A 21,956-nucleotide genomic window follows, 5' to 3' on the forward strand; every position below is an offset into this window, starting at 1 on the left:
GGGCTAACCAAAGTGTTAGGCTGAAACCTAACACTTGGCCAAAGCTGAGCTTCAGGAACCTCCCCTTCTTTCCTTCAAAGACTATTTTCCTCCCTTGCGCATGTTTATATACTTTATTTCTAGGGGTTGGTAGTTCACCCTATGTCAATCATTTGTTCGAACCCTTCTAACCAATGAATACAGGAAAGGGACCCGAGGTGTCGGGGTCGTCCCCTCCCCCTTGTCCATCACTTCAACTCAAGGTCAAATGTTAGCTATCATTAGACCCTTGTACAGCTAACAGGTACACAAGGTACTAGAAGACTCCCTTGTGTTCAGCTTAGGAATTTCTATGGTGTCCAGTGGCTTCTATATGACCCCCTTGGCAATGTCATGCTCTTCTCCCCCTATATTGTTTACACCAGTGATGACTATGATGTTAGGAACTGCTTCTCTGTCCCTTTTGAGACAGAAAGGAAAACTGCTGTTCTGTGGGTCTGTCTCATGTTATGCCTACTGTTTCTATAAGAATTCTATATTACTCTGAGAAGTATTAGTTCTTAAAGGGGTCCCATTTCTTACACAGTCACTCATGCTGCCTGCAGAGAATGCTGCGCTGTGCTCCCATTGGTCCAACACAAACCCACCAATACAACATAATGGCCCAGATTTTGCAGTCAGCGGCAAATCAAGGGTGCTCACTTCTGACCTCAAAAAAGCTGTGCTGAGAGCTTTAGTGATCTCTGTGGTGAGAACTTCAAGACTCTCAACATGCAATTGATTGTAACGTTCTTTAATGGGGATTCCCAGCATCTAGCTACAGTGATGGCATCAAGCTATCCAAGCAGCCAATCACATTAAAGAATTCTCACAGACAGCCAACCAGAAAATAAAAAGCACTAAGGATCAAATTACATTTTAAACCTTTTACAGAGAGTGAAATAATTATTGGGCATATACATGGGCTTAGGTTAGAAGATGAATTATCGAGAGCAAACTGTTAAAAAGATTAGACATAATCTAGTTTTAAGGATTTAGCAATAAATCATAATGGAGACATTTAACAACATTCCACATATATATGTTTTTTGGGCCAGATCGATTGTTCAGCAGTAGTTATTACTCAAATCACCATTAAAATCCCAGTAACCACTGAACAAGGCTTAACTTTTAATGGGGTTTCTCGCAGCAGTATGTATTATTAATTGGGAGGAACTTATAAAGGAGACAGACACCAAGGTGGCCAGATCACATGATTAATGACATTACCAAGCACCGGTCATGCTCATAACATAGGAATACATTATGTTGCTTTCCTCTTTTAAAATTTTTTTAATAAACTAATTACAGGTATACAATTGTAAAAACAAACAAATCTTTGAGAATATGCACACTTGGCAAAATAGCAACTGATTTTCTTTAAACGGTATCTATAAATCTAACAACTTGTTTACAAAGTCTTCTTGATCTTCTCACAGGATTTGTTTTAGACTCAGATTTTAGATTGTCTGGTTTCCGTTCAGGGCATACAGAAGATCTTGTTTCTTTTTCTGAAAATGGTACTTCAGACGCCAAATTCTGAACTGGTTCACACTCTGGCAAAAGTTCACTATCAAGTAGATCATGCTCAAGTTTTGGATAATCCTAGCTGGGGTCATGTGAACTATGTCAACCTTTTGAAATGGACGAGTCGCCCATGACCATGATTGTAAAGAGATTTGTGGTGGCTTATTCCTGTAGTTTGGACAAATGGCACATTTGCTAACCAATGACAGGAATTTTACAGCCCCTCGAACACATGGGCTGATGGCAGGGGGAGAGCCATAAAATTGAGTGGGAGGCGAAGGGGGCTGTTCTCAATGCCTTTCCGCCCCGCTGTAATTTGACGCGGGGTGGTGGCAGCGAGAAACAGCTGGTATTTTACTCACGGTGGGAGGGTGGAAAAGGTCCCAAGAACACCTCCTGGTAAACCAGGTCGCCTTCTTGCGGCCTGGGAGTGGGGCCCTCATGATCAGGCACCCTGTACCCTATGGAGTGCTCCCCCCCACAGCCTAATCGTCCCCACTGGACAACACTCCCCCCACCCCCTGAGCGTCAAGTTATTTATGACTTTAACCCTTTATAGGGTTTAAACCAAATCAAGCATACATCCCTATGAATCTCCTTTAATTACGTTCAAACCAGACAAGTTCTTATAGACACTTATTTGGGTCCAAAGAACTTAACTCGTCTTCACTCAAAGAAAAAAATCTAAGAATATTACCATCTTTCGGATAGCCTTTTTTAAAAATAATTATGGCTAAATCCTAAATATCCCAGATATTATAAGGGTCTGGGAAACCCTCTTCAATATGTAAATCTCCACTTAAAGAGACACAGAGAGGGTTTCTAGTAGTTATATACAGGATACTACATGAGACGATTTATTAACTTTTATATATTTATTAAAGAATTGAACATGCAATACACTTTAAGTGGATAAGTATATCACAATATCAAATATTACTAAGAGATGTAACACATAATCTTATTTCTAAAATAGAATCCAAAAGTTCAACCTTGATACTGTTAAAGCAAAATATCTTAGAATATTCATCAAAATTTAAAGTAAACTGGGGTCATGTGAACTATGTCAACCTTTTGAAATGGACAAGTCGCCCATGACCATGACCACTTTTACTTTAAATTCCCCAAATAAACCATAGGTTGAGAAGCATTGATGAGGAATTCAATACTTCTAGTTTCTTGTTTCAAAACCCCTCATGTTTATACTATTTCTAAGGTATCATCTGACCTTTTATCATATAGGTGTTACCTTTCTGAGTGTGTTTGTCCTGCTCTTAAGATCCATATATGGTAATATCATTAGCTACCGTGCCTACTAAATGTTTTTGTTGAAATTCCCCTGCTCTTGAAGTTGTGAGCATTTATCTGGTCAAAATGTTTATAATTGGGTTTACTTGGCATCTGTTTCTGTAAGTACTATTTCAGTTTATTATTTTATTATCTATAATTGTTCTTTATGGTACCTTGAACCTTTCTTTTGAGTCAATTTGTCTACATTATCAACACTATCAACTAATTAAGTTTATAGCTACCTCTTACTGATGTCACACAGGATGTTTCAATGTGTATTTATCCTCCCCCTGGCAACAGAAATGCTGAAATGGATTTTCCAATTTAAAAGGTGTTTCTGGTTCACATTCTATTGTAACAGGGACCTTGAAAGACCTTGGAATTTTTAACTCTACTTTCTGAAAGGGGAATTTCAGTGAGTCTTGAAAACTGACCATTTATTCAATCGTAATTCTAAAAGGTATAATATATTAACTATATCTAAATTTTACCTAATTAAGCCTATTATACCTGTGTTACATCATAAGCGATCCCCCCTTGCCTCGCTGCGGCCCGGCTGATTGTCCCCGGTGAGGCCCCAAAAACTTACCTTTGTTCTGGAGCCGTCCTTCACCTTGCTTCTGTTGCCTGGTTGTAGTCCCAGCAGTGGCCACCACTGCCGGTGGCACTGCTGGGACTAAGAGCTGCTGGTCCACTGATTGGCTGGCTGCTCCATTAGGCGGGACTTGCTGCCTCAAGGAGGTGGAAGTCCCGCCTAAGGCCAATTAAGGGCCTGGGAGCGAAAAATCCTGGCCTGGCTCCCCAGACCCAGCAGAGTCCGGGTCCTCCCGCCCAACATAAAATTCCGGCCAATGATTCTAGATCATTCCGAAGAAGGGTCACTGACCCGAAACGTTAACTCTGCTTCTCTTTTCACAGATGCTGCCAGACCTGCTGAGTGGTTCCAGCATTTCTTGTTTTTATTTCAGATTGCCAGCATCCGCAGTATTTTGCTTTTATTTTGATTCTAGATCACTGGATCAGGCCAATCAACAAAACTTCATGTTAACTATATCTGTGTGTTCAGTATGAAGTTCTGCCAGAATAGTGTCACTTAAAGAACTGAGTACTACCACTCTGTGACCCCACTTAATACATCCCTGTAATTATTCATTAGCTGATCAAGGTTCTTGTCATTTCAACTTTGAAAATGTGCTTCTAGTCTAACTTGAGCTGACAAAGCCAGTCTTTATCCATTAACATTGGGTAACTTGAGGGACTTGCCCTTACATTGGACATTGCATTCCATTTGTCCACACATTTCTAACACCTCACCAGAGTAGGTTTTCAACTGAATTGTGCTCTCAGTTAGAAATACTGCACTGAATTTGCTCTCGTACGAATCTCTACTCATAATGGAGCAATCTTCAGCAGCATTGATGCGCATGTTCATGTACTGTTGAATTACCAACATCTTTGTACAAAAGTTTCTATCATTTGAGTGATTGCTTGTTGCAAAATGCCATACAACCCTAGGTCCTCTTCTCTTAAGCCGTCTGGATTCACTTCAAGATTGTGAATTCCACCCTTGTGATGTTGCTGCTTTCCATTACTGCAAAAAAGAGTTCTCTTTCCTGCTTTGGCCTTCGCTCAGCAAGCAGCTGCAATATGGCCTATCTTGGCAATTAAAGCATTTGACATTTCTGTACTGGCATGCCTGTGCCATGTGGTTGCCATTACAGCGATAACAAGTCTGATCAGGTCTCCCTGCTTTAGACTTGGCAGAACCTTCTGACAGTGGACTAATCATCTGCATAGGATGAAATTTCCAACCTTTCTTTGATGCCATCTCCATGGTAGAAGAAATTTTACACGTTGGCTCAAATGTGAGATTTTGTGTCTTTAGTAACTTGGACTGGTTTCTTTCATCCACCAATCCACACATGAATCTGTCTCGTAATGCACGTTCTAAGAATGTATCTAAGTTGCAATGTAATGATAAATTCCTCAGTGCCACAATGTACTCACCAACTATTTCGCTATTTTTCTGGTTTCTGGTTCCAAATTTGTAGCTTTCCGCTATCTCCAGTGGCTTAGGATTAAAATGTTCCTCCAACTTGGTGATAATTATTTAAACGGCACATCTTTTGCCTAGTTGGGAGCACAAAGGTTTGTTAGCGTGCCATACACTTCCAGGCGGATCTCCATTGCAAAATTGCTTTCTTACGCTCAAGAATTACCTTATTCTGAGTCTGGGCCTCTTCACTTTCACCTTCGAGTTCTAATATATTATTAGCTCTGAAGAACATGTCCATTCTTTCAATGTATGAACCGAATGGTTCTCAAGCTGTATTATACATTCCTAATCTTCTAATGTATCCTGTGGGTGCAGCCATTTTGTCCCATTTTCAAATGTAAGAGTGACCCAGTAAACACTTTAATGTGGCTGTCTGTAACAGTGATACAGAAGCTAAGTCAGCCTAATCAGAACAAAGTCACCAAAGCCAGTGTAGTTGGTAGTTGAAGCAGATGAACATGAGGTGAGTGAATGCATCTGCACATCACATCTCTCACCCACCACACAACACACTGTTTAATGCACCACAGCCCCATCATTTATGCTGCAGCACATTCTGACATTCAGGACTCACTCCTAACATCCTAAGACTACACCTGATCCCCACATACCTACCAATGCTGCCAGCCTCACATCCACTTGTCACTGCCTCCGCATACCTCCAGCTATTCAGCTATGGCAGGCACATCACCAAAACACACTGACACACAGTCACTGACATTCTGCCCTCTCTCTTACAGGAGAATGTTGCCCACAATAGGCGGGATAGGCAGATGGATGGTGGAGGACTGCCAAGAATCCATCCCCACAAGCAGATGGTCCGCAGGATCATGGGTACTAGTGCCATAGGGCCAGTGGTGCCTGGCACTGCCAAGGCCATCCTGGATGATGCACTTAATCCACTAAATCCTCATCGTCACCCTGAATGGTGCCATGAAATGAAAACTGCAGATGGAGTGACTGTGGGATTTCTGCTTTCCTCTCCATCCCCCCTTCCCTCACCCCTAACCTCCCCTTATACTTTTGTGCTTTCAGATAGTCAAGAAATGGCAGCTGCTCAGCTCCAGCAGCCTCACGCAGAAGAGCATCCACCCACTCACTGAACCCAACCTTTTGAGTGGAAACCTCACTTTATAACCTTCCTCCTTCATCCCCTGCTTTTCCCTCTCTGTCTCTCTCCGTCTCTCTTGAGTGGTGGCTGACCTGACATTTGGGCTCCTCAGCAATTACCTTCATAGTTAAGACCTTGAACTGCACAGAAAGGAGGAGGCCATCCTCCCATCCCAATCTAAGGGAGAGATGGCTTTCCCTTTCTTAGTGCCATTCTGTGCACGTGGCACTGTTTTCAAGTCTGAGACTTGGGGTGAGTGCAGCTCAGGAAGCCTCAATTGTGATTCCATCTTCGCTGGTGGTGAGGACTGCAAGAACCTACACAGGGGGTAGCTGCCTCTGCTGCTGCTGTAGCCCTGTTACCATTCTAATCACCAAAACACATAAACGCAGACTGGGTGACCGCTTTGCGGAACATCTCCACTCAGTCCGCAAGCAGGACCCTGAGCTTCCGGTTGCTTGCCATTTCAACACTCCCCCCTGCTCTCATGCTCACATCTCTGTCCTGGGATTGCTGCAGTGTTCCAGTGAACATCAACGCAAGCTCGAGGAACAGCATCTCATCTACCGATTAGGCACACTACAGCCTGCCGGACTGAACATTGAGTTCAATAATTTCAGACTATGACGGGCCCCCATTTTACTTTCATTTTTAGTTATTTTTTCTTCCTTTTTTTTACATTCTTTTATACATTTTTTACAATCTCATTTTTGCATTTATTTCTTTTCATCTTAGTTTGTTCAATTTGCTTACCCACTGTTTTTTTTCAGGTTTGCACTTGCTGCTGTTCAATATTCAGTGTATTAACACCTAATCTGTACTAATGCTTTGTCTTTCAACACACCATTAACATATTGTTTGCCTTTGCTCCGTGACCTTTTGGTCAGCTATGTGGCCTGGTCCAATCTAGACCTCCTTTGTTATCTCTTGCCCCACCCCCACCGCACTTGCTTATAACCTGTGACTTTTCTAATATTTGTCAGTTCTGATGAAGGGTCACTGACCCGAAACGTTAACTCTGCTTCTCTCTTCACAGATGCTGCCAGACCTGAGTGGTTCCAGCATTTCTTGTTTTTATTTCAGATTTCCAGCATCCGCAGTATTTTGCTTTTATATTGGGGTGAAGAGCTACACTCACCCCAACATGATGGTTGAGGCATGTGTTAAAGCCATGGCTGTGGTTGTCAGCCCTTCAGCCATTGTTGCCACCTCAAAGATGTGCAGCAAGGCTGTGTTGGTCCTCAAGATCGAGCGGGCGGTACACCTGGCCCTCGAGAAGGGGCTCATGGTTTTTTTTTTGCATGTTTATCAAGTCCTTTATTCACAACATTTTCAGCAATGCATTAGCTTCTCCCTAAACAGATACTTAGCTTTAAATGTGTACAGCACCTCAGAAATAGGCCAGAGCTTGCCTTGATAACACTTCATGTTTCATACATACATCATAGCCATTATCCATTTCTGAAAGTAAACTAAAATAAGACAAATATTTACAGAAAATGAAAAACACATGAAAAACTAGTATATGCACCAAACATTGAAAAGAACTATGAAACTAGAATGTCTTTTTCTTTTAAAGAATAAAACCAATTTTTTGTTTTTTAAATTTAAAAAAAACGAAACATTTGGTAAACATCATTGAAAGTCTTCTCTTTTGTGTGCTTATGTATGACGCGTTGTTGCCTCGAATAAATGTTCTTAACTTGTTCTTAAGTTGACCATTTACATATTCTTCTGTTTGTTCCTAAGCTATATTCATATACCCATCCAGACAAGCCAAAACACCTCGATAATTGACACCCGAGTTCTGTTTGACCACCACTGGTCTCCCTATGATTTGCTTTAGAAAATCGCTAGGCATTTGCTTTCGCAGACTCATTATGTAGCCTTCAGCTGATACACCTTTGTAGAAAAGATGATTGTAAGCAAAATGGATTGAGTTCACCAGGCCCCAGTAACAGCTCAGATATAAACTTCACACAGGCACTACAAGCATCACAGCTTCTCTAAGCAGGCCTCAGGTACTTGCCGCAACCCCAAGCGAGCAAAGTGGAACTCAAGCCGTACACTACCCAGTTACAGTCTGGGTGGGATTGCCTGCCAGGGGATCCTCTCGAGGCTATCACACAGCGGACTGTAATCTCAAACGTCCCTCCCTTCATCCCGGGTGAGCTCCTTCTCCCCCATCTTCACCAACTGAGGAAAGGTGAGGTCAGGGAGAGCGCTGATCCCACTTAGCTTCAGGAAGGCCAGCCTCCAGCGCATTTTCTGCTTCCAACATCAAATGTTCATGGAGATGGTGCAGGAGGAGGACATGGAGGGTGGGTTCACCATTCAGCACCAGGGGACCATCTAGCACATCTTTTGGACATTGGATGGTGTGTGATGCCATCCCTGTAAGGAGGTGGGGCATGTACAGAAGAACTGCCCTGCCTCCCAAGCTGCCAAAACATTCCAGGTGGCAGAGGATGGTGCCGCCGTGCCTCCCCCCAACATCCATTCTTGCACCCGTACCTTCAGGTGTGCAGTCAGCGTCAGCGTCAGCAGTCAATGTCACCACAGTTGTCAGCGGGAAGTGGGGGTGGGTGGGTGTTAACGTCCGAGTGAAACAAAGGCATGGTGTAAAAGTAAACACTCTGAGGCAAGCCCCCAGATGGTGGAAGCCAGCCCGCGCACGGCCCTGTGTATGTCCCCATGCCCGTGAGCGAATTCACTTGTGTCCCTGCGATCGTTCCCAAGCCTGAGTGCGAAAGCAAAGAAATGAGGGAGGGTGCAGGGTTGGAAACCTCAGCACGCATGGAGGTCTCCCTCCTTCCCATCCCTTCCATAAAAGGAAGAGGAGGCGTCACTCCTCAGAAGCAGCGAAGAATCCAAAGAAGGGATGTCGTTCCATGGAAAAGGGATCAGTGACCCTCATGTATTCTGCCCCACATCCAAACTCGGAAGGGTGGGACAGATCTCTCTGTCCAGACTGTATCTCCAGGGGATGAAACCTGCCTGAGGGAGGATCCGGCCAACAAAAGCTGGGCATTCTTCGCCAGGTCGCGCATCCTGGGGCTGAGGCGGGTGAAGTCGATGAGGTTGAGCCTGCCCATCTGCACGCTGTGTGCCGCGAGATACTGGGTGGTGGTGGGGGAGAGGATGACCCCCTTTCTCAGTCTCTAACTCTGGTGCTGGGGATGGAGATTATCCCTGTGCCTCCGCAAGACCCGGTGAATGAAGCGGAGCGGGGCCCCGAACTGATCCTGCCTTCTGGCCTGAGGCACCTGAAGTAGCCCAGGGAGGACCCCTCTGCCATCGCTCCTGGGAGTAGGGCTAGCTGGTACAGCCGAGTAGCTGACAGAGTCGACCTAGAGGAAGATGATGACTTGGTGGGGGGCCACCAGGGATGAGTTCAACTCCATCGCCGGTGAGGCGATGGACACCCTCATGTCCCCTACCGAGGTCCCCCTAATCCCCCTTAAGGAATTCTGGGAATTCATGGCCAACAACTTGGGTCACCGTGACAAAGTCGAAGCCAGCCCTCGACTGATGGTCAGAGTTGGCACTGCTCAATGGGTGCGTCCGCTCTGTTGTGAAAGCCACAAGCACGAGCAAGGATGTGGACCAACTCAAGCTGCACTGCTTCAAGAAATTACTCATCGGGCTGCTGAGAGAGTGGAGAGTCAAAAATAACTCTGCTCCCTCCCTGCACCTGTGTAGGTGGTGGTTGCACTAGACTCTTGCCATGAAGACAACCATAGCCAGCCTCAATATCAACGGCAGCAGAGAGGCACACTGTAGATTTCTCAACTTCTCACTCCTTAAGGAGGGGGACTATGCGGTGTGCTTCCTGCAGGAAACCCACACCATTCTGGGAGCTGAAGCTATGTGGCTCCTGGAGAGGCAATGAGGGGTCTACATGAACCACCTTGTCTCCAATTCAGGCGGTGCGGCTATCTTGCTGGCCCCACATTTTCAGCCGGACATCTTGGGGGTCAGGGGGCCTGTGCCAGGTTGCTTGCTCCATCTCATTGTCTGGTTGGAGGATGTGCTGCTTCATGTCTGCCCTGCAAGCTGGCATGCAGCAAGCATGCCTCTTCGAAGAAGTGTCCGCTCATTGATGCCAGTGAGTGCAATATCCTCGGTGGGTGTGGGAGGGGGAATTTCAACTGTACCCTCAAGGCAAGGGTCCGCTCTGGTACCCTGCACCACCAGGCACCGATGGGGAAGTTGAGGGACCAGGTCAGGTCCTACAACTTCTCTTTGCCTGGCAAAATATCAATTCTGACTTCAGCACTTTTACATTTGTGATGTCTGATGGAGGATGGTTCAAAATCAACTGCCTTTAAATTTCTCGGGCGTATGTCTCCTATGTTCCGGAGCTTCTGTGCGGCCAATACAGTGCTCGGACCGCCGCCTGATTTGGGCAGAGTTGGCTCCATTCTGCAAGCAGGCGGGATCCGCGTACCGGCATTTTAGCAACTGCTGCTAGAGGATGAATGGTTCTGGGAGGACTAGAGAAAGTAGCAGGGAGGCTTCCCCTCCTCGAGGCTATGGTGGGACGTGGGCAAGGCCCACATCCACGTCTTCTGTCAGGAGTACGCGAGGGGTCCACCAGGAGGCAGAAGGCCAGTGTTGAGAGGTTGGAGCAAGAAGTGCTCTTCCTGGAACCCCATCTCGGTCAGGCCGTCGAAGACCTGGTCCTGCAGAAGGTGTACGAAGAGAAGGGCGCATCTTCTACTCACTGGAAAAAAGGCAGGGGGTTTGTAAGCAGATCCTGGGGCTGCTGGCTGATGACGAATCCCTGGTCTCAGATCCAGAGGGGTGATCTCCACCTGCTTAAGAACTGGTGCTCAGTTTCCCTCCTCAGCACAGACTACAAGATCTTTGCCAAGCCCATGTCTGCTCGCTTTTAAAAGGTGTGAAACTGGTAAGTGTTGATGTTCAGAGAGACTTGGGTTGTTACAACCAGGTGAGAAAGAGGTCAAGGATTCCTTTTCGGCCTTCACCTGGTCTTACCATAACAGGGTTTAATTTTAAACACACCGTTTTTTCAGCTCCCCCTTGGTGAATCCTTTTTCACCGCCTTCTAATTATAAGGTAAAGAAACCAGCACAACAGGTTTTCTCAGGTTTAATGAAGAACAGTGAAATTTTATTAAACTTAAACTCTAATTCGGTTAACGTCTACGGATACACGACACGACCACATTAGTATGTGATGCGCACATGCAAATGGAGACAGAAAGAAAACAGAAGAAATAAAGTGGAAATGTTTGAGGAGATGTTTTGTGTTACGGTTCTTTGAGCTCACTGTAGAGTCCTTGATTGTAGGTAGATCTTGCTTTTCGTTGGGGCCCAGTATTCTTCTTAAACCTTGTTCGCTGTAGGAGACTTTTCTGTCTTGGGATTCATGTATTTTTAGTGAATTAAGAAGCTTGTGAGAAAGAGATGGGAGCAGACAAGAGAGAGATCTTCTCAGTCCAGGTGCAAAGAGACACTTTGAGTTCAAACTCTTTGTGGCCAGTTCAAAAGGAAACACTGGAAGAGCCAGTTAGTCATGTGACCAGCTGGTCTAACCAGTCCTGGCCCTTGTGGATTGTATCATCCTTAGCAGGCCCTGGAATGCGCTTCCTCACCTTCGATGTCTGTTAGTATGTAAATGCTTTTTTCCAGCCACAGCTGATCTGTTTAACAAGACAGTTCCTCGTTCCAACAACCGTTAAAAGTCAATGTTCATGACAAAATTGATGTGCCTGATTCTTGGCAGGTGGGGAATGGCATGTTGGCCTTTATTGCAAGGGGATTGGAGTATAGAAATAAAATGTATTACTAAAATTGTACAGGGCTTTAGTGAGACTACACCTGGAATACTGTGAGTAGTTTTGGTCTCCACATTTAAGAAAGGATATACTTGAACTGGAGGCGGTGCATCGAACATTTACTAAATTGGTCCCTGGGATGAGGGAGCGGTTGTCCTATGATTAGAGGCTGAGTAAACTGGGCCTATATTCTCTGGAGTTTAGAAGAATGAGAGGTGACCAAGTTGAGATGTACAAGATTCTGAAAGCGCTTGATAGAGTAGCAGCTGAGAGATTATTTCCGCTGGTCGGGGAATCTAGAACACGGGGGCACAGTCTCAGGACTGTGGGCCAATCATTCAGGACTGAGATGAAGAGAAATTACTTCACTCAAATGGTTGTGAACCTTTGGAATTCTCTATCCCAGAGGGTTGTGGATGCTCCATCATTGAATACATTTAAGGATTTAAGGCTGGGATAGATAGATTTTTGGTCTCGTAGGGAATCAAGCGATATGGGGAGTGGGCAGGCAAGTGGAACTGAATCCCAAGATCAGCCATGATTGCATTGAGTGGTGGAGCAGGCTCGATGGGCCATATGGTCTACTTCTGCTCCTATTTCTTGTATTCTTGTGACTATTGTCATGCATGAAAGGAGCCATGATGAAATAAGCAATGAAATGGAAGAATTATGAATTTAAAAAGTCAACTGTTAAACAAAACCACAAGAACATGGACACTTGTACCACAGTCAAAATAGTGTAGCAATCACATGATCCCTCCTGTATTGGAAATCAACAAACCTGTCTGCTAAGATGAAACCCGTTAACCTCATCTGAAACAGCTCTGGGGAGAACCCCTTTGAAATTGAAAAAAGCACTATTACCCATTAATGACCTCTATCGACATGAATAAACTAACAAAGGATTTTGGAGACAGATGGAATCACAGCCCAAACTAAAATTGAATGGAAGTGAAATAGCACTGTGTTAATAGAATGGTCTCCATTCAGACATCAATCGATAGCCATGGTCTCCACATCCTGGCCTATTGTGTGGGCACACCAGGGGAGAGGGCCATGTGTATTCTAACAGAAACTCTAATGTGATGGATTTTTACCTTAAAAAGATAGCCCTCTGAAGAAAGAGGGGAGATCAAGCTAACACCTTCAGAAAGCAGTCCTTCCAGAGGCTGTGGAAGAGATCCAGCCAAGCAAGAAGAACCCTGCTGAGCAATAACTGAACAACCACCACAGTAGAGACATCACAAACTGACCTTAAGACTCACCATCTGTCAAAGTAATAAAATCCATGCCATCAGCTTTGTGCTGCATTGTAACCACTAGAACTCTACAACACCTCAATAAGTTCAAGACTGCAAACACCCAGACCTGCACCTTTAAAAGAGACTGTCCTCCTGAGAAGATTCAACACGTTTACTGTAAACCACGAACACTTATCTCACTTTAAACTTTATACTACTTACCCTTTTGCTCTTAATCTATTCTTAGAGTCATAGAATCATTTAAGGCACAGAAGGAGGATATTTGGCCCATCAAGTCCATTCCGATTCTTGTGTATGTGCGTGAGTGAATGTGTGTGTGGGTGAGATTGTGACCATTTTGGAAATAGTGTAAAAAAATAAATAGGTGTCTTTTATTTAATCTATGAGAAAACCTGTCATTTGTCTGCTTACTTAACCCAAAAGATACTCAGGGGCTAGCATAACTTATAATGAAACATGATTGTGGTCAGTTGGGAGCTGAACAGTGGGAACCACCCATACCCCTTTCCATCTTTCCATAATGCTATAAATAGGTCATATTCTTTACTCACTGAAGTCGGTGGTTAATGTGAGCATGGAGCAAACTGGAACTGTCTCTTCATCTCTTTCTGCGGCAATGGCTTTCAGGCTCGAAATGTGGAGAAGGCAGGGGAATGGGACTGAGGAAATCGCTCTTTCAGAGAGCCAGTGTGGACACGATGGGCTCAATCACCTCCTTCTGCGCTGTAACAATTCTGTGATTCTGTGGTGCTGAACAATTGTCCACCGTGTGTGATCCAACGAAACACTGCAGCTTGTACAAAACAGTATTCCACCATCAGCATGCAGAATTTGGCTTCCAAATTCTTTTACTTGATGTGCTGCAGTAATGGTTGTGGTCATTTTTCATTTGCTTATTCTGGCATTCTCACTTGTCTGCTAATACTTGAGACTGCTTCTCTCAAATCTGCACAGGAAGCCCTCCCTCATCTACCAATCAGTGAGTTCAGCCTCATGTGAATCAGTAAAATGCACGAAGTTTGCAAAATGGCCAATTTCATGTAAGACCCGAGATTTCACGGAGGGCTGAAAATTCACGGATGGGATGCATTTTTCATTACCATGAATTTGGTAGGTGCTACTTATTTGGGACTTTACAGGCATTTGGCTTCAGGACAAGTTTCTCTGCCTGGATATGACTTCTGTACACCATTGCAGTGTCTGGTTAAAGGTAATGGGTCTTTGGCGCCCCTTCGCTTTGGGAGGGTAGTACGTCAGGGGTACCCCATGTCTGGCCTGTTATATACCATCTGTGTAGAACCTTTCCTGTGTATCTTGCAGAGGAGGTTGGTGGCACTGGCTCTGTGTGAACCGGGTGTGGAGGTTGTCCTCTTGGTTCACGCCGATGACGTGCTCCTCTTGGTTACTGATGCTGTCGACCTGCAGAGGATGCAAGGGTGTCAGCAGGTCTACTCCCCGGCGTCCTCCACCAGGATCACCGGGAGAAATGTTCTGGACTCCTACTGGGCTGCCTGCCAGTGGAGCTCCGGCCTTTTGCCTGGAGCACCACCCACTTCCTCCACCTGGGAGGCTACCTTAGTGCTGCCAAGGAAGCCTGGCCAGCAAACCGGCAAGAGCTGGAGATTAAAGTCACCACTCACCTACGGTGCTGGACAGGACTGCTCCGAGTACAGTCCTATAGGGGTTGAACGCTGGTCATAAACCAACTGGTGGCTGCAACGCTGTGGTACTGGGTGGTCACTTTGATCCCACTCTCGAATTTGTCACCAGGTTACAGAAGAAACTAGTCGACTTCTTCTGGGACAAAAGGGCACACTGGTTCTCTGCCGTGATGCTGAGTCTCCCGCTTTGGGAGGGCAGTCAGGTGCTTGTATCCCTTCGCACCCAGGTGGTGACTTTCCACCTTCAGACTCTACAGAAATACCTGTACGTCGAGCCTCCTCCCAGATGGTGTGCACTGGCGAAGTACTTCTTCCTCCAGCTGCACGGCCGCAACTACAACATGCAGCTTATGTTTATAAAGGTGGGGGGGATCTCCGTGCCTCCTTGTGGGAGCTGCCTGTCTTTTACCAGGATCTGATCAGGGTCTGGAACACTGTCACCTCCAACCAGAGCCCTCCCCCATCAGGAGTGGCACCTCTATCAGTACAGGTTCATGTGGCTGATGGAGGAGAGAAAACTGGCTGTCAAGGTGACCAGAGTCAGGGACATTCTGGATGGTGTAGAAGTGGGCTAGATGTCATAGAGTCATAATGTTAATTGTGGCACAGAAGGTGGCCATTTGGCTCATTGAATCCATGCCAGCTCTCCACGGAGTAATCCTGCCAGTCCCACTCGATCCCTGTAGCCCTGCAAGTTTATTTCCTTCAAGTGCCCATCCAAATTCCTTTAGAAATCATTGATTGTCTCCGCTTCCGCTATTCACATGGGCAGCAAGTTCCAGGTCATTACCACTTGCTGTGTAAAAAAAAGTTCTTCCTTACATTCCCCCTGCATCTCCTGCCCAAAACCTTCGATCTGGGTCCCCTAGTCCTTGTCCTCTAGTCCGTGTACCATCAGTTGTTGGGAACAGTTTTCCTTGTCTAACTTATCGATGTCTGTCATAACCTTCTACACCTCTATCAAATCTCCCCTCAATCTCCTTTGCTCCAAGGAGAACAACTGCAGCTATCCCAGCCTAATCTTGTAACTAAGATCCCCCATTCCTGGAACCATTCTGGTAAATCTCATCTGCACCCTCTCAAGGACCCTCATATTCTTCCTAAAGTGTATTAATGAGAACTGGACACAATACTCTAGCTGGGGCCTTAATAGAGCTTTATAAAGATTCCACATAACTTCCCTGCTTTTGTACTCAATGTCTCTATTTATGAAGCTGAAGATCCCATATGCTTTGCTAACTACTCTCTCAATATGTCTTGCCACCTTCAAAGATCGATGTACATGCACCCCCCAGGTCCCTCTGTTTTTGCACAAGCTTTAGAACTGTGCTGTTAAGTCTTTATTGCCTCACCCTATTCCTCCTCTATTAAATTCCATGTCGCCAGAAGAGCTGACACGATGTGCGTCCTTGGCTAATGTCCAGCTCGCGGCCAAAGCCATTGAGAAACTTAAAACAATATTGCTCAGCCCTAATGGAAGTCAAAGTTTTGAGGTGGCTCAAGTGTGTGGAGCAGCTGCCACAGTGGATACAGATCTCAGTTTTCAACGAGGCATGCAGGTTCTCACAACAGTCCAGTAATCTGTGCTCCAGCAAATTACAAGGATTGTTGAGGTGCAGCCTCATGGGAGTGACAGTGGCCCCATGGTGCTTTGACCTGCTGTCCTGTTTCAGGATGACAGCATTCATGTTCCCACCACTGCTACTCCACCAGTGCCCTTGCTGTTGCTTCTTGGGCAGTCAGCCCAGACTGCTGTCACTCATGCCGAGGTGATGCAGTCTAAAGCTGGGCCCTCAAGGCCCAGAGCTGCTTGACGACATCCTGCAAGATTGTCTGCAGTTGCCTCCACTGAAAGTCAGCAGCCTCCCACCAGCCATACTGCAGCCGCTGGGTTAGCACTATGTACGAAGCACTAGGAGAGGCAATGGCAAGACAAGCACTAAGGAGATGCACAAGGGTGATTAGTTCTTTTTTTTCTACTATTGATATATTGCTGGAGAAATTTATTATGTGAATATTTTTGCTGTTGGCCTTTATTGAATGCTGGTAGCCAAGGGATCTTTGTGATGGGGAGTCTGAAATGGATATACTGTAAGGGAATGGTGGGTCCATGTTGAACATGGGGAGATTCTTTGTAACTGAAGTGAAGCCTCACTATGCAGTCCCTCTCACTCTGTCCAGGTCCAGTAGCACGTGGTGCATGTGGTCACCTCCTCCTCCTTCCTCCCCACCCACCCCAAGGTGGCCTCTGGATTTCAAGAGGTAGTGGCTGGGCCCTCATAATTGCAAGTTTGTGGAGGATGCAGAACACCAACACAAACATGGAGACCATCTCAGGTGTGTACTGCGGAGATCCCCCTGAGCGAGCTAAGCAGCAAAATCCCTGCTTAAGCAGACCGATGACTTGCTCCATGCTGTTACATGTGGCTACATGGCTCTCATCCTGGTCTTCCCTCCTGTCATTTCCCAGATGCTTCTGTGGACGGTGAACTGTGACATATTGCTAATGTTGCCAGTTCCTGCCTGGAAAGAACCAGTTGCAAAGAACAAAAGGGCGATAGTGATCTTCACAGCCTCTGAGAGGGCTGTCCTCACCCTGGTTTGAGGCTCCAAATCTTCATGAAGGAGGTGACACGGTTCTGTCACCACTTCCTTTGTGAAGGGAAGCTTCCTGAGGCAGTGCTCCTGGCTTATCCCAATGCAGGATTGCTGCTCCCAGAAGACTGTCTCAGGAAGGAGACCCTCCTTCTCCTTCTCCTTCTCCCTCCTTGCAGAGATTCCCTCCTCTCTCTCCTCTTCTGCATGTCTTGCTCATGCTGCTAAGCAAGTGACACTGCAACTACTGTCCCCATACCTATGCAAAGGAATTGAATTTTCAGCCACCTGCGGTCAGCAGAATCCTTCAAGTTCCTCCAGCAACACACCCCAGTGCTTCCACCAATATTTCCAGAGCACAATTTACAGAGTCACAGAGATTTACAGCACAGAAGGAGGCCACTCGGGCCATCGAGTATGCCAGTTTTCCACAGAGCAATCCAGTCAGTCTCATTCCCCCAATCTATCCCTATAACCCTGCAAGTTTATTTCCTTCAAGAACCCATCCAATTTCCTTTTGAAATCATTTGATCGATCCTGCTTCCACCACTCTCATAGGCATTCACTGCGTAAAAAAGTTCTTCCTCATATCTCCCCTGCAACTCTTGACCAAAACCTTAAATCTGTGTCCCCTTGTAAGTCAAAAGTACCTGCAACTTGCTGAGTGGTGCTTTAAATAGATCCACAACTGTGCCCATCTTGATTCCTAATGTTTATTGTTTCAGGAGTGAATAAAGAAGGTGTTACCTGCACATTCATTGGCCGGTTTTAGTATTCAGACATTGCATCAGCCGGTGATGTCAGTGACATCACGATCTCGCTCTTTCAATATCTTCGGGCGTAAACACACGATGCTCCTGTGTGTGCCACTCCGGTTGGGAATCAGCCAGTGGTGTCTCCTATGCCTTAACTCTACAGGTAGGCCTGTGGACTACCACTAGAACAGGCACTATGCAAATAAATTTCATGACCATCTTTTATTTCATTACTTGTTCTATTACCATCTTCTTTTGTCTTATACCATCATCCCTTTTGTCATTTCATGTCTTCTGCCTTCCACTTCCTTTTGTTATCCTGCAACCCCCCCCCCCCCCCCCCTTCTCTGCTTCTGTACTTGTTTAAAACCTGTTACATCTCTAACTTTTCTCAGTTCTGATGAAACATTAACTCTGTTTCTCTCTCCACAGATGCTGCCAGACCTGCTGAGTATTTCCAGCATTTTCTGTTTTTATTCCTGTTTCCTCAACTTTGCTTCTTATTTGTTGGCAATAACAGAAAGAGCTTTGTGGTTTTGTTCATTAATTGCTGTACATCTGCATTGACTTGGAGCTAATTCAGGTGGAAGATTTGCAGTTTCTGTAATATATAACAAAATAAAGAAGGTTTATGATGTTACATATAGTACACTGTAAAGCTTCCCTATGGTGTTTTTACTGTGAAGACCAAAGTAATGAATGAAGCATTTAAATTAATGCTGTCCAAAGCTGAACATTGTTCACTTTTATATCTTGGAATTTACCATTTTGTCTAACTATAAACTATTGTGTCCGCTGTGAAGGTTTAACACTTTGTGCCTTCAGATCTCAAGTAGTCATCAGTTCCGACTAGTTGCACTTTATTACAGACATGCTCATTCATTAGGTTTACTCTTACCCTGTATTCTATCATCACAGTGGTGTTCAATACGACCCACTTTATCCACTGATTGCCAAGGTTAGGTTGCAAAGTGAAGCAAGCATCTGTACCAGAGGAATTAAGGTCTGTGTCATTATAATTGTCTGATTGTATCTGTTTAATTCATGTTGCTTTGTGCAGCATCCTATTTGAACACCAGGATAGTGTTCATCGCATAAGGCCAGATAGAAAGAAATGGGAAGAACACCTGAAGCAGGAGCGAACATGGGACTCCTAGGTAAAGGAAGGGATGCAATGCACCTCCCACCTTCTCATTTGAGTCTCAGTACACCAGGTAGAGGCTGAATTGCAGCAATGGTCAGGGAGTACTGGGCATTAGGCTCGGCTCCCAGCCCCACTCATACAGGAGCTGAGAAAAACCAAATGTCAGCTATCCCTCAGTTTGAGGACCACGTCTACTCAGGGCTGTGTGTTTCTGCCATGAGTCTTCATGTGACTAAGCAGGCCAATTTTTGACTCGCAGATCTTCGGCCATGTGGGGCAGGACATTCTATGAATCTGGAGAGCAAAATTTGCTTCTTTTTCTTTCTTTCTCCGCTGTTGGCTCTGCCACATTGCCTTAAGCCGTTGGGACTCGAAGCATGATGCAGCATGATGGACAGTTGTCGCCATTCTGAGCGATTGATAGCAAGAGCCTCCCAATTATGAAGGGCAGTGCAGCCGTGCTTCAAGGAGAGTTTCAGAATGTCTTTGAAGCATTTTCTTTGTCCTCCCCTGGACGTTGGCCATTTGAGAGTTGAGAAAACAGGACCTGGGAGAGAGACAATTTTCAGCCAGGCAGACAGAATGTCCAGTCCATCGGAGTTGATTCTGCAGGAGTTTTGCCTGAAGACTATTGGATCTGGTTTCATTTGTTCAACAGTCCCCCCATTGAATCCAGAGGATGTGGCAGAGTCATTGTGGATGGAATTTCTCTAGTACTCTTATGTGTGCCTGATACACAGTCCAGGTCTCACTGCATTACAATGCTCTGCACAGTAGGACTTCTGTTGCCTTGCGGAGGCCTTGGTTGTCAAACGCTCACTGCTGCAGTTTGCAGAAGGCTGAACTGGTGCAGCTGATCCAGTGTTGGATCTCCTTGACAATGGTGGCCTTTTAAGAGAGGTAACTGCCAAGGTATGAGAAGTGCTGAACATATTCCAGAGTCACTCCTTCAACATATATGGGAGGTGGAATATTTGGCTGATCAGGTGTGGATTGATACATGAGTTTTGTTTTGGCAACATTCAAGGACAGACCGAGTTTCTTGTAAGCATAGTTGAAGAGATCAAGAGTGGCTTGCAAATCTGGTGCAGAGTGGGCAACGACACTGCAGTTATCTGCAAACTGCAGCTCATGCATATCTATGGTGGTCAATTTAGTTTTGGCACAGAGGTGACTGAGATTAAAGAGCTTTCGATCCAGATGGTATTTAATACTGACACCAGAGGTTAGTTGATCTTTGATGAGGTGAATAACCCCAGTATTGGGGAGATCGCACAGCCTTGCATGGCCCCAGTATGAATTTTGAAGGCATCTGATTCAAATCTCCCACACAAGACTGTTACAGTCATGTCGGCATGAACCAGTTTCAGGATTGTGTTAAAATTTCTTGAACATGCAAATTGTTGGAGCGCAATCCACAGAGCCTCGTGATTTACTGAGTTAAATGCTTTGGTCAGGTCAATGAATGCCATGAAGAGTTCCTGAAGTTCTCCACATTTTTCTTGAATTTTTCTGGCACCAAAGACCATGCTGGAGGTTCCTCTGGAAGGCATAAAGCCACGTGGTGGCCGTGATTTTGTCTGGGTGACGGGGCTCTCAGCCACCAGCTAATGCGCTGGCAAGACCCTGCGTCGCCTCCTCTGGGGAAGGCCTGCCGCATTACATGCCAATTAGGCACTTGAACTGAGCAACAGTGGCAGAGGTGGTGACTGCTGCCGGTGCTGGACTCATCGGAGGCGCTGGACCCAGGCCACAAGTGAGTCAGGACGGGAGGGGTTTCGTGGAGTGGTGGTCATGGGGGAGAGTGGGTGTAGAGGGTCGGCAGAAAAGGTGGGGGGTGGCTCTCAGTGGGCCCCCCCTTCCCAATGCTGGGTCCCTCAAGCAGGCACTAAGTGCCTTTTAACAAGAGACCCCCACCCCAGAGCCGACAAGCAACCCACACGGGTTTGCTTGGTGTGCTCCCCGGGCTGGGTTAATACCGGCAGTGGCGGGATGAGGCCCTTAGTTGGGCATTAATTGCCCACTTAAGGGCTTCAATTGGCGGCGCAGCGAGAAGACCATCCACGGGCCTTCCCAACATGGACTTAATTTGGGTGGATTTGGGAATGTGGCAGGGACCCCCTCCACCCCCCCCGCCTCCATCCCGCCCGATTATATGCTCTCCCACCTCTCAAGTCGTTGTGGGGGAGAGCAAAAAATTCACCCCTGTGGTCTCTGAGAGTATTTCCTCAGCCATAGGAAGTTTAGAGATACAGCACTGAAAAAGGCCCTTCGGCCCACCGAGTCTGTGCCGACCATCAACCACCCATTTTACACTAATCCTACACTAATTCCATATTCCTACCACATCCCCACATGTCCCTATATTTCCCTACCACCTACCTATACTAGGGGCAATTGCTAATGGCCAATCAACCTATCAACCTGCAAGTCTTTGGCATGTGGGAGGAAACCGGAGCACCCGGAGGAAACCCACGCAGACACAGGGAGAACTTGCAAACTCCACACAGGCAGTACACGGAATTGAACCCGGGTCGCTGGAGCTGTGAGGCTGCGGTGCTAACCACTGCGCCACTGTCCCTTCTTGAAGATAGATACAATTGTCAAATTCCCGAAGTCGGGTGGGGGTGGGGTAGGGAGTTCATTTTCCTCCCAAATCCATAGGACGAGTGCATAGAGTCTTGATGTGAGTAAAGGTCCCCAGCTCGAATACCACCAGGGCTGCAGGCTTTTA

The 21,956-nt window shown here is 46.0% G+C and overlaps 1 pseudogene; it reads right to left on the reverse strand.

Annotated features, from left to right (window-relative positions):
- Positions 1-7,392: 7,392 nt before the first annotated feature.
- LOC137370292 (U6 snRNA-associated Sm-like protein LSm6 pseudogene) lies at positions 7,393-7,881 on the reverse strand (annotated as a pseudogene).
- Positions 7,882-21,956: the final 14,075 nt, after the last annotated feature.

The sequence above is a fragment of the Heterodontus francisci genome, chromosome 5 (genome assembly GCF_036365525.1).
Source record: "Heterodontus francisci isolate sHetFra1 chromosome 5, sHetFra1.hap1, whole genome shotgun sequence".
Classification (NCBI taxonomy): Eukaryota; Metazoa; Chordata; class Chondrichthyes; order Heterodontiformes; family Heterodontidae; genus Heterodontus; species Heterodontus francisci.